Consider the following 13,957-nt stretch of genomic DNA (forward strand, 5'->3'; position numbering starts at 1 on the left):
TGCAACCTCTCAGCAGAACATTCATAAGATGAACCTTGCCCATTGGGTGTGCAGCTGTGTCATGGTTTAAGCCCAGCTGCCATGCAGCCTGCTCGCTTACTCCCTCCCTTTCCCTCCACCCTGCTCCCAGAGGAATGGGGAGGAGAATCAAAAGAATGTAACTCCCACGAGTTGAGATAAGAACACTCCAGTAACTCAGGTGTAACACAAATCACTGCTGCTGCCACCAGTAATAAAAATAATGATAAGGGAAATAGCAAGGGAAGAGAATACAACCACTCACCACCCACCAACCGATACCCAGCTTGACCGAGCAGTGATCTAGCCCTTCTGGGTAACTGCCCCCAGTTCTACATCCTGGCATGCCATGCTGTGGTATGGAATACCTCTGGCTAGTTTGGGTCAGGTGTCCTCTCTCTGCTTCCTCCCGGCTTCTCCTCCTCCCTGACTGAGCATGAGGCTCACAAAGTCCTTGGTCAGAGTAAACATTACTGAGCAACAACTAAAAACATTGGTGTTACCAGTGCTGTTCCCAGGCTGAAAGTCAAAACCACAGCACTGAACCAGCTACTAAGGCGAAAAATGACTGCTACTGCTGAACCCAGGACAAGCTGTTTATGGGATCAGAGTATAATATCAGAGATAAAGTTATCTGGGATTTAGCTATGCTTTTGGAAGGTATTTTCATGCATATTGTTACAGGTAACATGTACAGAATGAACAAAGATGCTTGTTGTGGTGGTTCAGTTTGGACAGAAAAGTTAAAAGAAATACTGCCTTAAAACTAGTTTGATCTGAGAAACAAACACTAATACTATAATCATGTGGCTTTTTCATGAGACCACAATAAAGTTAAAGTGGTATTTAGTATAAAGTTACTATGTTTAGCTCTGATTTTCGTATGCTGAAGCCATTAGCAGCATATTTAGGCCTACCTTAATTCTGAATTTTCTTCATTCATTGAAATGCTGCGTTCTACCCTTAAATTCCTGCTGTCTTCCTGTGTTATTTGTACATAGTTGTTATTAGAAATATTTCTGAATGGTTTAATTCTGAAGGGGGGGGAGCATTATTGAGCCAGATGTCAATACATATGTGGAGAACTGCACATTTTATATGCTCATATACTTACACATTTGAATATGTATGTTACGTTGGTGCTGCACTAAGTCCTGAGACATCTCAGCTGTTTCCAATTAAGTCTGTTCTAGAACCGCCAGGAAAAAAAAGTAGCTACCTAGTGAAGCAAAGCTTCTAAGTTTAGATGCAGTGCTTTGTTAAACAGCTAAACGGCTATATGCATCAAGTTATTGCCACTATATGGAATCTGTCATGTGGATGTGCTCTGCATGGCTTTTTGTATAGAATATAAATGCCCTAATTACTCATTTGTCATATATGTGCAAAGACTCTATATAGAAAATTATTAAGTGGCTGTTGTGTGTACACAGATGTCTTTACTTGCTCTTGTTGGAATCTCTGGGTTTCGTGATCCTGAAATTTGTTTCTTCATGCACAAAAAAATATCTATGCCTTGTGTTTTTTATAAGGTGTATGAGATACATGAAATATCTACAACAGGTATTACTTTTAGGACTTGAAAATTCAAATAACTGAAGTTATTGGAAGTATGCAAACAGAAAGTAATGCCATGCTCAAAACGTAAATAATTCATAGATACTCAATTCAGCAAACTGAAGATACATCTTTCAAAATTGTTGTTTCAAAATTGCATTCCAACTAGTCCACATGAGCTGTGAAAATAGAATTTCAAATTCTACTCTTCTATGCTTATGTAGGTTTTTCAAAAAGAGCTGATTACATGACTGTGCTAAAAAGCTTGCCTGATTGTTCCCCATTATATCAGCTGGTCTGATAAAAGATATTGCCTTTGCCAACAAACTTCATTTCTTCCACCTGAAACTGCTTTAGAATCTTATCTTCTTGCTTGAAAAAGTATCACATAAATGATGATTGCCCAGCAACCAGTCACCTGAAAATGATGCAGCTAATGCTAGAAAATGTATCAAACATGAAGTATGCTGTAAAGTTCATATCAGTGATGGAATAACTTTCCACCATTTAACATCATAACTGATGTGATTTTGTTTTTTTACAGCTTGGTGGTAGGAAAGTAAATTAGTAATAAATAACAATACCTACTTAAAGGATTAAGAAACTCACAGTGGCCACTAAAATTAAAAACCAGTTATACAGTAAGAGAAATGCCTTAGCAAATAAAAATAAACTTGATTTCTACTTAGGTATTTATTAGGTGCTAATTACCCACAAACTGCTAATACAGTGCTAGAAGATTAGTTTTTCATATGCTGTGAGATATAAAATATATTTTCAAAGGATTGTTTAATTTTTTTACTTATAATTATTACATTTAACCAATTTCAGATAATAAATAAGAAAAAAGGAAGTGATAAGAACAAGGTGGTCATACCCACATGTAGACTGTGACTGAGCTCTGGTTAAAATGAAGATATTTTGACTTACAATAGGATCTGACCTTCGTATCTTAAATTTTGATTCTGCAGTCTTGTCTGCTGATGAAATCTCCTCCACTAAAGATTTTACATCCTTGTGTTGACTATATCTGGATAGCATCACTAGACCTGTAATTATGGGGCACATCTGAAAAAGAATTTAGATGGTGTTTAGCTGGGATCTATAAATGTGTCCTAAAACCAAAACTACGACAGTAGCCATTTTACTTTAACCAAAAGTACAGTGGTCAGAAAAGCTGTTCAAGGGCAGAGATCAGCTGTCACATTCACAGAAAGGAATTGCAGGTCTGATGTGCAGTGTTTGGCACAGGCTGTAACTCCCAACCTGTTCCACAGCCACCGCTACCCCACCCAGCACCCCCAGCATCCTTCTGGTAAGGTAGCACATGGACCTGCAGTAAAAGCCAGCTGATTAAAAGTTATATTTTTCATTCTATGCACCAAATATTAATTTTATTCATACTGATTTACATTAAAAATACTTCCTTTGCTTCTTGTAAGATATCTTACGTGTCTTCATCTCTGATAGTACCTGTCTCCAAGCTAATCATTCCAAGTGTCTGTTATAATCAGTAAAGTTCTGATCAGTTTCATCTAAGGTAATTATTTGCATCCTGAAGTAGATCTCTAAAAGAAGCTAAATTAATTGCATCTTGAATGTGGCTATTTCTTGCCATTTGGCCACAAAGAAAATACAAATGATTGAATAAGTGTCTATAATCTGTATTATTGAACTCTAAAGTTAGCTCAGATGAATTGGATAATTTTTGCTTTAAAGCTGAAAAGCTTTTTTCTTTTTTTTTAATTAATCTTTAGAAGTATTTTAAAACTGATTTTTGTGCCAATGGAAGCAATCTGTATTACTTCCCCTTGTGGACCCTATAAGACTCCATAGATGCCACAAAATAATTTGGCTTTCTTTTTTTTTCCCCAACTTGTCATCAAAACCTAATTTTATAGTTATCTGAAATTTCATACACAGGATTGAGACTAGCTGTGTACTGATTACAGTATTTATGTTGCAATTGCACCAGTTTTACAACTCTCAGTATGAAACTGTCAGTGGTTCTATAGTGAGACATTGTCTTCTGCTGGTACTTCCATAGAGAAATGATGCCTGGGATGAAGCTTAGGTGCACTCTCTACTCCAGTTCACAGTGATCTGTGTACTTTGCCTTTTACGATCTGACACTATCAAATAGCATGTCCCTTTTGCTTACACTGGGGAACTTCAGTGAGCTTTACTGCCTGTCCTTGCTCTTCAGGAAGACTGTGTAAACATCTCTTTAGTGGAAAAAGAGCTCATCCGGGATTCTTGCTGCTCTCTGTTACACACAGGTTTCAGTTTTGTGGCTATTAAACCAGGTTGTCTCAACAAGTACGCCCACCACTCCATTGCAATGCTTTTGTCAAGTGAAGTGCCTCAAGATTTTTTACCTGTGAAAGCCCTGCATTGGAATGTATGGCAAAGTGTTAAGGTACACAGAGACCTCAGCATTGTATATTTATGTCTACCATAAGCTGTTTTCAAGGCCAGGCTGTGTTTGAAGATGATGACTCTTATCTTCCTCTCATAAGCATCTTGTAGGGAAAGAAAAAAAAAGTTTATTCCTTTAAGAAGAAAGAAAATATTTTTCTACTTTAATTGTAAATTTTTGAATTTTGGGATTTTGGTTTGGGGTTTTCTTTGTGTGGGTAGGATTTGATTGTTTTGTTTTCTTTGGGTGTTTTTTTGGTGTTTTTTTTGAGAGAGAATAAAATACAAATAATTTTCCGAGGTGGAAAAAAATGTCTTATTTTAGAACTTTAGGAAAACAACAATTTTTTGTATGAACAAAATATTTTTTAATGTATTTGCTTATAGGAAAATCTGTTCTCATCTGTATGGGTATACAAATATATATAAAATCTAAAAATACCTTCAGGAAGAACAGGTACTATAAAATAAGGTAATTTTCTAATGAAACAGAAATCTGAACTCATGACAAAAAAGGTATCAGCATGCCAGCTAAGCAGGATACCTTACTCTATAGTTTACTACCAGCCTAGATTGCTCACTGTGCTCTTCACTAGCTTGCTTAGCATGCTGTAAAACTTCTCGGTGTCTTGCTGTCTCAGTACTGCACACCTCTGGCTTACCTGACTCCTGATCTTTGGGATATTGTTGACCTGGTTATTTAACTACTTAAGATTTCCACCTCCCATCAGAAACTGTGTTGTTTTAACTGTTTTGTCCTATTTCAGACAGGACAGTTTTTTCCCTTCAAAAACTGCTTCTTCACTGAGCTGCAATTCTGCTTTAAGATCAGTTCTGTGCTTAAAAAACCAGTAATTACATTTAAACAATGCATTTGTATTCTTTTCACATCCTTAGGCTGAAAACCTTCGGCAAAAAAATGACCTTATAAAACAAAAACGAAGCAACAAAAGCATAATTGGACTAATTTCTTGTGGGTTAAAAAGACAAAAGATTCAAGAGCCATTTTGGAAGCCACTGGATCAGCACAGGCAGCTGTTATTCCAGTAAAGGCTCCATAGACAAGGTATGAAGGCTTGTTCTCTGTTTCTGCTACCATGTATTGCAAGAGAGAATTACAAGTGAAAGAAGAAATGTCAGTGTTGTATTGCTTTACAGTTACAGACAAATAACAGGTGTTGTATTGACTGTAAATTCATAGAGACACAAGATTATTTCTGTTTGTTTCCTGTATTATGACTTCCATTAGAAATACTGCACACAATTCTGTGTTGTTTAGGTGCTTTTTTTTTTTTTAGAAGCTTCACAGTATGTGTGATTTTTTCACTTTCTTTGCACCAGAGGATACTACATCTTCAGTCACCTCCTGAACTCTCACACTTTGCAGCTGAGAAACTCTCAGAATACTCCTTCACTTCTGCCCTGTTTAACCTAGAAAAAAAGGCAAAACCCCAGCCCTAAATAGATAAGTATATGGTGAGAGAAAGATGCAGAAGCGATGACAGCAAAGTAGTGTGCAGAAGGGCTTTCAAGTCTTTAGCTAGATCCTCAAACAAGTGTGAAATAGCTTAGATTTGTTTACCCAGAGAATTGTAGAAAAGCTTTTCTGTTTCCCATAAGAATCTTGTGTTTGGAGTTTTGTCTGCTTCTCCACATGAGTATTGAAAACATACACATGCAAAATGTTTCCTCTTTATCGTCTTAAATGTAATCAAACAATAGCCTTTGGCTATCTGGTTAAATGTTTTATCTGTGTAACAAGAGTAAAATACTACTTTCTATTCTACCATTAAGGCTGAGTATAATGTATCTCAGCACAGGCTTATGGTAGGATTGTAAAAGATTAAATCTGTTTAAAGTTTTCCATAGCTTGAGTGACCTTGGAAAAGTCCTTCAATTGTCATAATTAAGAACATGTGGGTCATGCACTATTTTTTCTCAATGAAACTAGTTTTCTTGAGATCTGGAAAGATTTAGAAAAGTTAAGCACTAAATGAAATGATCCTAAGAAACTGGCTGAAAACCATTATTTAAACTAGTTCGAGTTAAATTCAGGAAAAAAAAAAAAGAACAGTACTTATGTGTCTAATCAAGTATACTAAGCATAAATGTTTCTTTCAATGTGAGATTTGCAGTTAAGGCACTCTTATAGATGTATTCAGGTTTTGACAATAGGATTAAATAATCTGGAGGATACTCCATCTGTGGACTTTAAAGTAACTGTACTTTTGCTGATAAAGCTAATGTAAGAACTGAATTACAAAAATCTAACAACTATTTAACAAAGATAAAATATCCTAATGGTGCTCTGCACAGCTAAAGTTCATAGTGCAAACCATTCCTAAGCCTGGCCATTGCTGAACTTCAGAAGAAATGTCATGCTCTGCGTGACTGTCCTTGGCACCCGCTTCTCCATGTTGTACTGAAAGGGTCCTGCTTAAGGCCTGGACATTAATGCAATTTCCTCTTCAGCCTTGTCACACAAATTTCTCAGTGCGTCCATGGTCATTTCTGCACTGTGGCTATCCATGGTGCTGCTCTCCAGATTCCAGCGGGGAGCTCTTGTGGTACCAAAGAGATCATCCTGTAAGGGTGAACTGCCCTGTGCGAGTTCATATATGAGCATGTACACTGACAATGTTCTGTATCTGCTCCAAGACAAACTCCTCTAATAAACTGAAAGCTGATTTCACCCCGTCACCCAGGTTAATTGCCTCTCTCCTTCAGATCAGTAATAAATTATATTTCTCGGGTGGCTAAGCAAAGCAGTTCATGTACTTTTGACTACCCTCTGAGTACTTGGACTTAGTATTTCTACTTGCAAAATGATGTAATGATCCCTCTCTTTTTCTAAAGCATGTTGTAAGGCTTATTCTACTGTGTTCTCAAAGGATGATGATGCTACAGTGTTGAGTGCTTTAGAAATGTCTAAGCAAAAATTACCATGCATATGTCAGAGGTAAGGCCTTGAGTAGGATCCAAGGGTCCTCAGATCTGTTCTGAGTACTGTGAGCAATCCACAGAGAGAAGCATGCAGATCCATGGGAAAGGTTATTTCTCTTGTTCAGCATCTTGATGAATTATCATTTTATTGTGACATACAAAACCAGCAAAATGTAGAGATCTGGCCTTTGAATCCAGCAGAATGGATTTGCTACCTGCAGTGAGATCTGTTTGCCAATCACCTGAATAGCTTCCAAGCAATTTGGAAAATTGTACTGTTCTTTAAGGCATAAATGGTTTCATGGGAGCTGGGATGAATACGTTTTAAATTCAAAATGAATATTCTGCGATCATGCCAGTGAGGACAAAAAAGGTAAAAATTACTGTACACCAGTTCATTAGACATGTCCATCAATGTTACAGAGTGAAATGGTGCCTGTTCTGACAGTAAAGTGTTAAATAACAGATACAAATGGTACAGTAGTATTGAGTTGAGATATTAAGAAAAACTGTCATTTTGTGAAGTCCTTGGGAACATTTTTCTCAGCACTTTTATACCAGTTCTCTTTCCATGGCCATTTTCATGTCTGCCACTCAACTTCATGAGTAATGTTCACAATCCAAAACCTCAGGTGTGTGTGATCTGGAGAAATGCAAAACAAAACAAGATGCTAGCTCTTATGGTGTATTTCCACTGTTTTCAGTTAGTAGACTAGAACCTCCCAAAGGGCTGTGAGTTATTTTCAGGAAGTCAGGTAAAGAGAAGTTGTTGTTCTGCTACCCAATGAATCTTGTGGGATCTGCGAAGGTTTCAAGCCTACTAAAAGGAAAGACCCCCCTTACAGTATTAAAAAAAAAACAAAAAACAAAAAAACTAAAGTATAGCCAAAATGGTGAGATGGGCAATTGGATGCTTTATTAAGCATTTTCCAGTGTGTCTAAGAGAATATGGCATGTTTTAACTTCCCATAAACTAAGTAACTCTTCAGAGAAAATTATGGTGATTCTACAAGCTAATGGTACTTGCTTCCAACTTGACATCTAGCTGAAACTGTAGGCAAGAATAACAGGAACTGTAAGAGTATTGTTGATTTTGATATTCGTTACAGGGATGTGCTTGTCTGCCATCACTTTCAAGGCTGTTAATATCCAACGCAGAGTGGTGGCTGTCAAACCGAAAAACAGAAATCGCTATTTTTAAATTGGGTGGGGATCAAACCCCACAATTAACTAACCCCTAAACAGCTGCTCGTTTTCAAAACAAAACGTACCTATCTACGTGCAGGAGGTTTAGTAGCGGGCGTGCTGTGAGGCGGCCCCTCTGAGGGGTCCGGTCCCCTCCGGCTCCGACAGGCGCACGGTTCAGCCTCTCAGCACGGCTGGCAGTGTGGTTAAGAAAGGGCGACAAATGCCAGAGAGATAGAGGAGGAGGCGAAAAAAAAGTAGTAAGAAAGGGCCCTGCAGACACCAAATTGGTTAAGGAGAAGGAGGAGGGGAGTGAGTTGCTCCTGGCGCTGGAGCAGATGTTTCCGTGCTGCCTGTACTGGACCACACGGTGGAGAGGGCGGGTATTTCTTGAAGGAGCTGCAGCCCGTGGAGAGGGCTCCAGGCAGGAGCGGTTTTACCCTGAGGGCTGCAGGTACTCAGTGTGAGAAGCAAGGAGCGGCAGAGAGGAGCTGTTAGGGATCAGCCCCTGTTCCTCACCCCCTTGTACCGCTTGAGGGAGTGGAGGGGTCGGGAATGAGGGTCTGATGTTGAAATGTGAGGGAGGGATTGGTGTGGGGGGAGAGTGGTTTGATTTTCATCTTTAATTTTCAGCATCCAATTCTGGTTTAATTGGCAATAAATTAGGTAGTTTTTCAAGTCGATCCTTTTTTGTCCATGACTGCTGATTGGTAAGTGTCGTGGTTTAACCCACAGCCAGACAGCTTGTTACCCACTCCCCCCCTTCTTGCCCTCCCCCTACTCCTGGGGGAACGGAGAGGAGAATCAAAAAGAAATGCAACTCCCACGAGTTGAGATAAGAACAGTTTAGTAACTAAGGTATAACACAAATCACTACTGCTACCACCAATAATAGTAATGATAAAGGAAATAACAAGGGAAGAGAATACAACACCCCATCACCAGGTGACCGATAACTTGCCCCCCCCAGCCCGACCAAGCACTGACCCATACCTCCTCCAACCCTGCCGTCCACCCAGCCCTTCCGGCTCCCTCCCAGTTACATCCTGGGCATGACGTGCTGTGGTATGGAATACCTCTTTGGTCAGTTTGGGTCAGGTGTCCTGTCTCTGCTTCCTCCCGGCTCCCCTCCTCCCTGGCAGAGCATGAGGCCCACAAAGTCCTTGGCCAAACCAAAACATCATTGTTTTTCAGCTCTGTTCCCAGCTGAAAGTCAAAACACAGCCCTGCACCAGCTACCAAGAAAGAGAAAAATGACTGCCACTGCTAAACCCAGGACAGTAAGTGACCACCCTGTCTTGAGCCATGAGCTTTTACATGTTAGTTTCTTCTTCTGTCTTGTTGGGGAGGAGAAGCGAGAGGTTGGCGGTGTGCGCATTTTTGTCCCTTCACCAAGGTTAATCCATAAGGCTATCCAAACACAGAAACAGAGGGGTTTAGATAACTTATATTTATTATATTTAAGTTCTGGTACTGTTTCAGGTGTTGGTGTCTTTTCAGTGGATTAATGACTCTGCCCTTCCAGAGCATTTCTAGTCAGGACAGAGGGAGAAAAAGTACAGGCATGGTTATTAAAAAAAACAAACAAACCCTAGCTGTCGATTTCACTTTAGAGTGGGTTTTCCTGTTTTGCTTTTGGTTTATCTTTATTCCTCTTTTTTTTTTTTTTTTTTTAGGGTTAAGAACATAAACTAAAATTGTAAATTGTGACAGAAAATATATCTTGGTCGAAAGAATAGCAACTGGGCGAATTTTGTATCTTAAAAAGTAGAGATTTTCCATTATGGTTGAATCATAGAATAGTTAAGGTTGGAAAGGACCTTAAGATCATCTAGTTCCAAAACCCCTACCATGGGCAGGGACACTTCCTATTAAACCATGTCACCCAAGGCTCTGTCCAACCTGGCCTTGAACACCACCAGGGATGGAGCATTCATAACTTTCCTGGGCAACCCATTCCAGTGCCTCACCACCCTTACAGTAAAGAGTTTCTTCTCTACATCCAATCTAAACTTCCCCTGTTTAAGTTTTAACCCATTACCCCTTGCCCTATCACTACAGTCCTTAATGAATAGTCCATCCCCACCATCCCTATAGCCCCCCTTCAGATACTGGAAGGCTGCTGAGGAAGTGTTGCAAGTCAATGAGTTGCTATATTGTAGAAGAAGAAAAAAATGCAGTTAATATATTTTTGGATGCATTAAAAATGTGGTTTTAATGTTGCTCTTGAGTTCCCTTAAACATTTTTCTTTCACTGGAATTCCATAGAAAAGATAATGAGTTTTCTTTTTTCAAATCTACTAAAATAAATTTACTTCTACATTTGCAGCCTTCCTTCTTCACTTCAGATATATGGTATGAGGGTTGAGACAAGGCATTTCTCCTTGCTATCAAATAATTTGCAAGTTTACCCACTCTGTCAGCTTTGTTTTTGCAGAGACTCTTTAATTACATAGTCTTTGATATTCTTCTGATGAGTGTTAGGGAAGGTGTTGCACATACATCTTCCTAATGTCTGCATTATAAGAAGGATGTATGTTCACAGACCTAGGGGCACTTTTAATATGTTGTATGGTAAGTGCATAGCATACTTTCTTAAAAAAAAAAAAAAAAAAAAGTAATTCTTAATATATACCTGACTGCACTCTAACCATCTATGTAATCTTGCTCTGGAGCTTCTTAACATGGGTTTATATGTACCTATGTATATATATGGTTGTATGTTTCTGTATATATGTATGTATATGTGTGTAAAAGTATGTGTTTGCATATCTATATCTTTATTTGTCTGTATAAGATTGAAGAAATTAGGGTTTTTTTCTGTGTATGTTAGGAAGAATTACCCTCCATAAGAGCTCCATGTTATGTAGAAGTTACCTTTTTTAACATGAAGTGATCAGCTGCCTTGCTGTGTATCTAATCTGTAATCATATATTCATTATTAAGCACTACATGAAATGTCATCACTATGAACCAAGTACTTTATTTCAGTCTGACTGAAATGAATGAATTTTCAGTTTTGACAAAACAAAGATCAGTAAAGTTAAGCAGGAGACGAGCAACATTCCTTGCCCCTCTAGAGAAAAAGTAAAAGTTTAACTCCCTATTTCCATGTAATAGTACTGCAGAGCCACACTATTTAAATGCATATCTGAGCATATTCCCACCTACTTATGACAACTAGTGAAAGCATCTACTGTTCATCAAAAACAAAAAAATACTTATGGGTGGATAACTCATTTCTTGGTTTAATGCTGATTTTACACAAAACAAGACTTTGCACAGCTGCTCTTTAGAAGATAAGAAGGACTCAAAATGCTGTAACAGACTTGTGAGTGGAAATGCAAGGAAGATGCTCTTTATTGTGAGGGTGATGAGGCACAGGAATGGGTTGTCCAATGAAGTTGTGAATGCTCCATCCCTGGCAGTGTTCAAGGCCATGTTGGACAGGGCCTTGGGTGACAAGATCTAGTTTGAGGTGTCCCTGCCCATGGCAGGGGGGTTGGAACTAGATGACCTTAAGGTCCTTTCCAACCCAAACCGTTATATGATTCTATGCTTCTATTAAATGTTTTCAGATGTTTAGCAAATCCAATTGCTGTGGATTGTTTGCTTCCAGAAATGTTTTATCTTCTTCTTAGTTGATTAGCTCTTCCACATGGGTAGAGATTCTTTGCTACTGTGAAATTCATGGAATGAAAGAATAAATAACTAGTTTAAGAATTTCATCTTGTTATTACCAGAAGAGACATCCACAGTGAGAACTGTGCAAAAGTAACAGTTAGAAATGTTATCTCACAGGTGTTCTGGTAGTGGTCCCAATTTATGCCCAAGATCTACTTTCATTATTTACGTATTTATAAAATGTCATTATAAAATATTACACAAACAGGTCCCACAGCCTTCTTTGAAGTAAACTTGTTGTGCAAGAAGATGAGCAGTATTTAATTATTGGCTATAAAACTGTTTCATAGTTAAACTGATGTGACATTGAAGAAATGTTTTATTAAAGGAAAATACAACAAGCAAATACAAGCAGAGATAAGAAAAGAGCTAAGAAGGAAAAAATTACTTTATTATAAAGGAGTTATGGAGGATATTTTCTGCATGGAATCTAAGTGCATTATTTGAAAGATTGAATTTTCTTCAAAATTGCTGCCCTGTTTCAAAATGAATGTAAGGGTAAGATGAGTTTCTCCTCAGATTCTCAAAATCACTCATCATCTGGATTTTATGGTGTCAGCATGATGGGGACTATTTCTGGCATTTCTTCTCATTACTTGATTTACTAGGAGACATGTCATGAGATTCACCTGGCCTGCAAATCAGATCTGAAAAGACAGAGGAGGACAGTGACATGACTTCTAGCAGTCAGTCATTCATTATATAGAAATGCCCTTCAAAAGATCTGTGCCTGCCTCAGGTGAAATAGATGTCAAATTTGCCTGAAGGATATGGATCAAAGACTACTGACAGCACATACTACACACATAAGAGCAGCAGAATTGCCCTTTTCTACTGAAGCAGTTTCTCCTTGTGTGGGTCTTGTGTAAGATACATATTTTAATCTGTTTGAAATGTATTTTGATTACTTGCACTGACCTTACAATTTTCTCTATGGAGAAAGAAATATAAAATAATTGGCAGTGTTGGACTAATTCTCGCCTTTTCAGACCTGTGGGAAGGTACAAGGTTTAATCAGTTTGCAGGGTTTTTTTAACTAGTCAAGGTTCTTTTGCAATAAGTTGTACTTTTCAATTATTGTTTAGCTACTGATCCTGTTACAAAAAAAAAAAAAAAGAGACAACCAACAACCCTGTGGTCAGATTCTCCCTCCTTATTACCAGTAACTTACTTCCTTCAATTCTGCTTTCTTCAGTTCCAGGATCCTTGGACATGGAAGCACAGGGAAGCTTCTTCCCTCACAGTTCCATAAATTAGATTCCAGCTTTGGCTGTTGGTGGAGATTCGTTCCCTTAAAATTCTAATTTTGTTTTACTTACGGAGTCAATGCGTCTGGGTGGACCAATTATTTGTACTACTTATCTGTTGCTAAAAAGTAGGCTTCTCTTTAACCTCAGTCACTTTTACCAGGTGGGAGAGTTCTAAAGCATACAAACTGTATAAAAAATATATCTGCTAAATGGTTTGTAGACATATTTCTTAGATAATTTGCATACCTTGTGAAGTATCAGTCTCCTAGAACATATACAATTTTGTCCATGTACTTCCTTTACTTGCCTGCAGAGGAAGACTCTACTCCAAATCTGTGTTGTAATGTGGCGTCTTCAGAAAAGTTCAGTTAATAGTTAACAGGGGTCCTAGATCAGGCATATGAGCCTCAGTTTCTCTCTCCCTCTAGATGCAGAAAAGCCCCAGACTTACATACAGCTGCACCAGAAAGAGTGCAAGAGTTGTGTTTGTTCATCTCATAACATGTTTCTCATTTTAAACTGATTTAGAATGTTCTTCCTGGTGAGACACCACCAAAATGCCTCTGGCCTCTTGCTGAAACTGGGATTGCTCCTGGGGGTTAATACACTCTTTCTCTCAGAGGAGCAAGTAAGAAAATTGAATGTAGTTCTCACTAGAAATCTCTGTGATGTCTTGACTATATCTGAATACTAAATGGCCAAAATGCGTTTCTCCCACATATGTTTTTCCTGGTTGAGCCCTGACATTTCTCTATGCCAGAGTAAGAGGGACTGCCTGAGACCAAAGTGAAGTTCAAAACTTTAGCTAAGCAAAGGTACAAAATGCAGGTAATTCATCGTTCAGTGATATTGGATATATTACCTTTCAAAACAGCATCAATTATTCAATATGTGTGAGTGCC

Source organism: Neopsephotus bourkii, unplaced genomic scaffold (genome assembly GCF_033783945.1).
Source record: "Neopsephotus bourkii isolate Nb327-2 ecotype Australia unplaced genomic scaffold, CSIRO-AGI_Nbou_v1 NB_1547, whole genome shotgun sequence".
NCBI classification, from domain to species: domain Eukaryota; kingdom Metazoa; phylum Chordata; class Aves; order Psittaciformes; family Psittacidae; genus Neopsephotus; species Neopsephotus bourkii.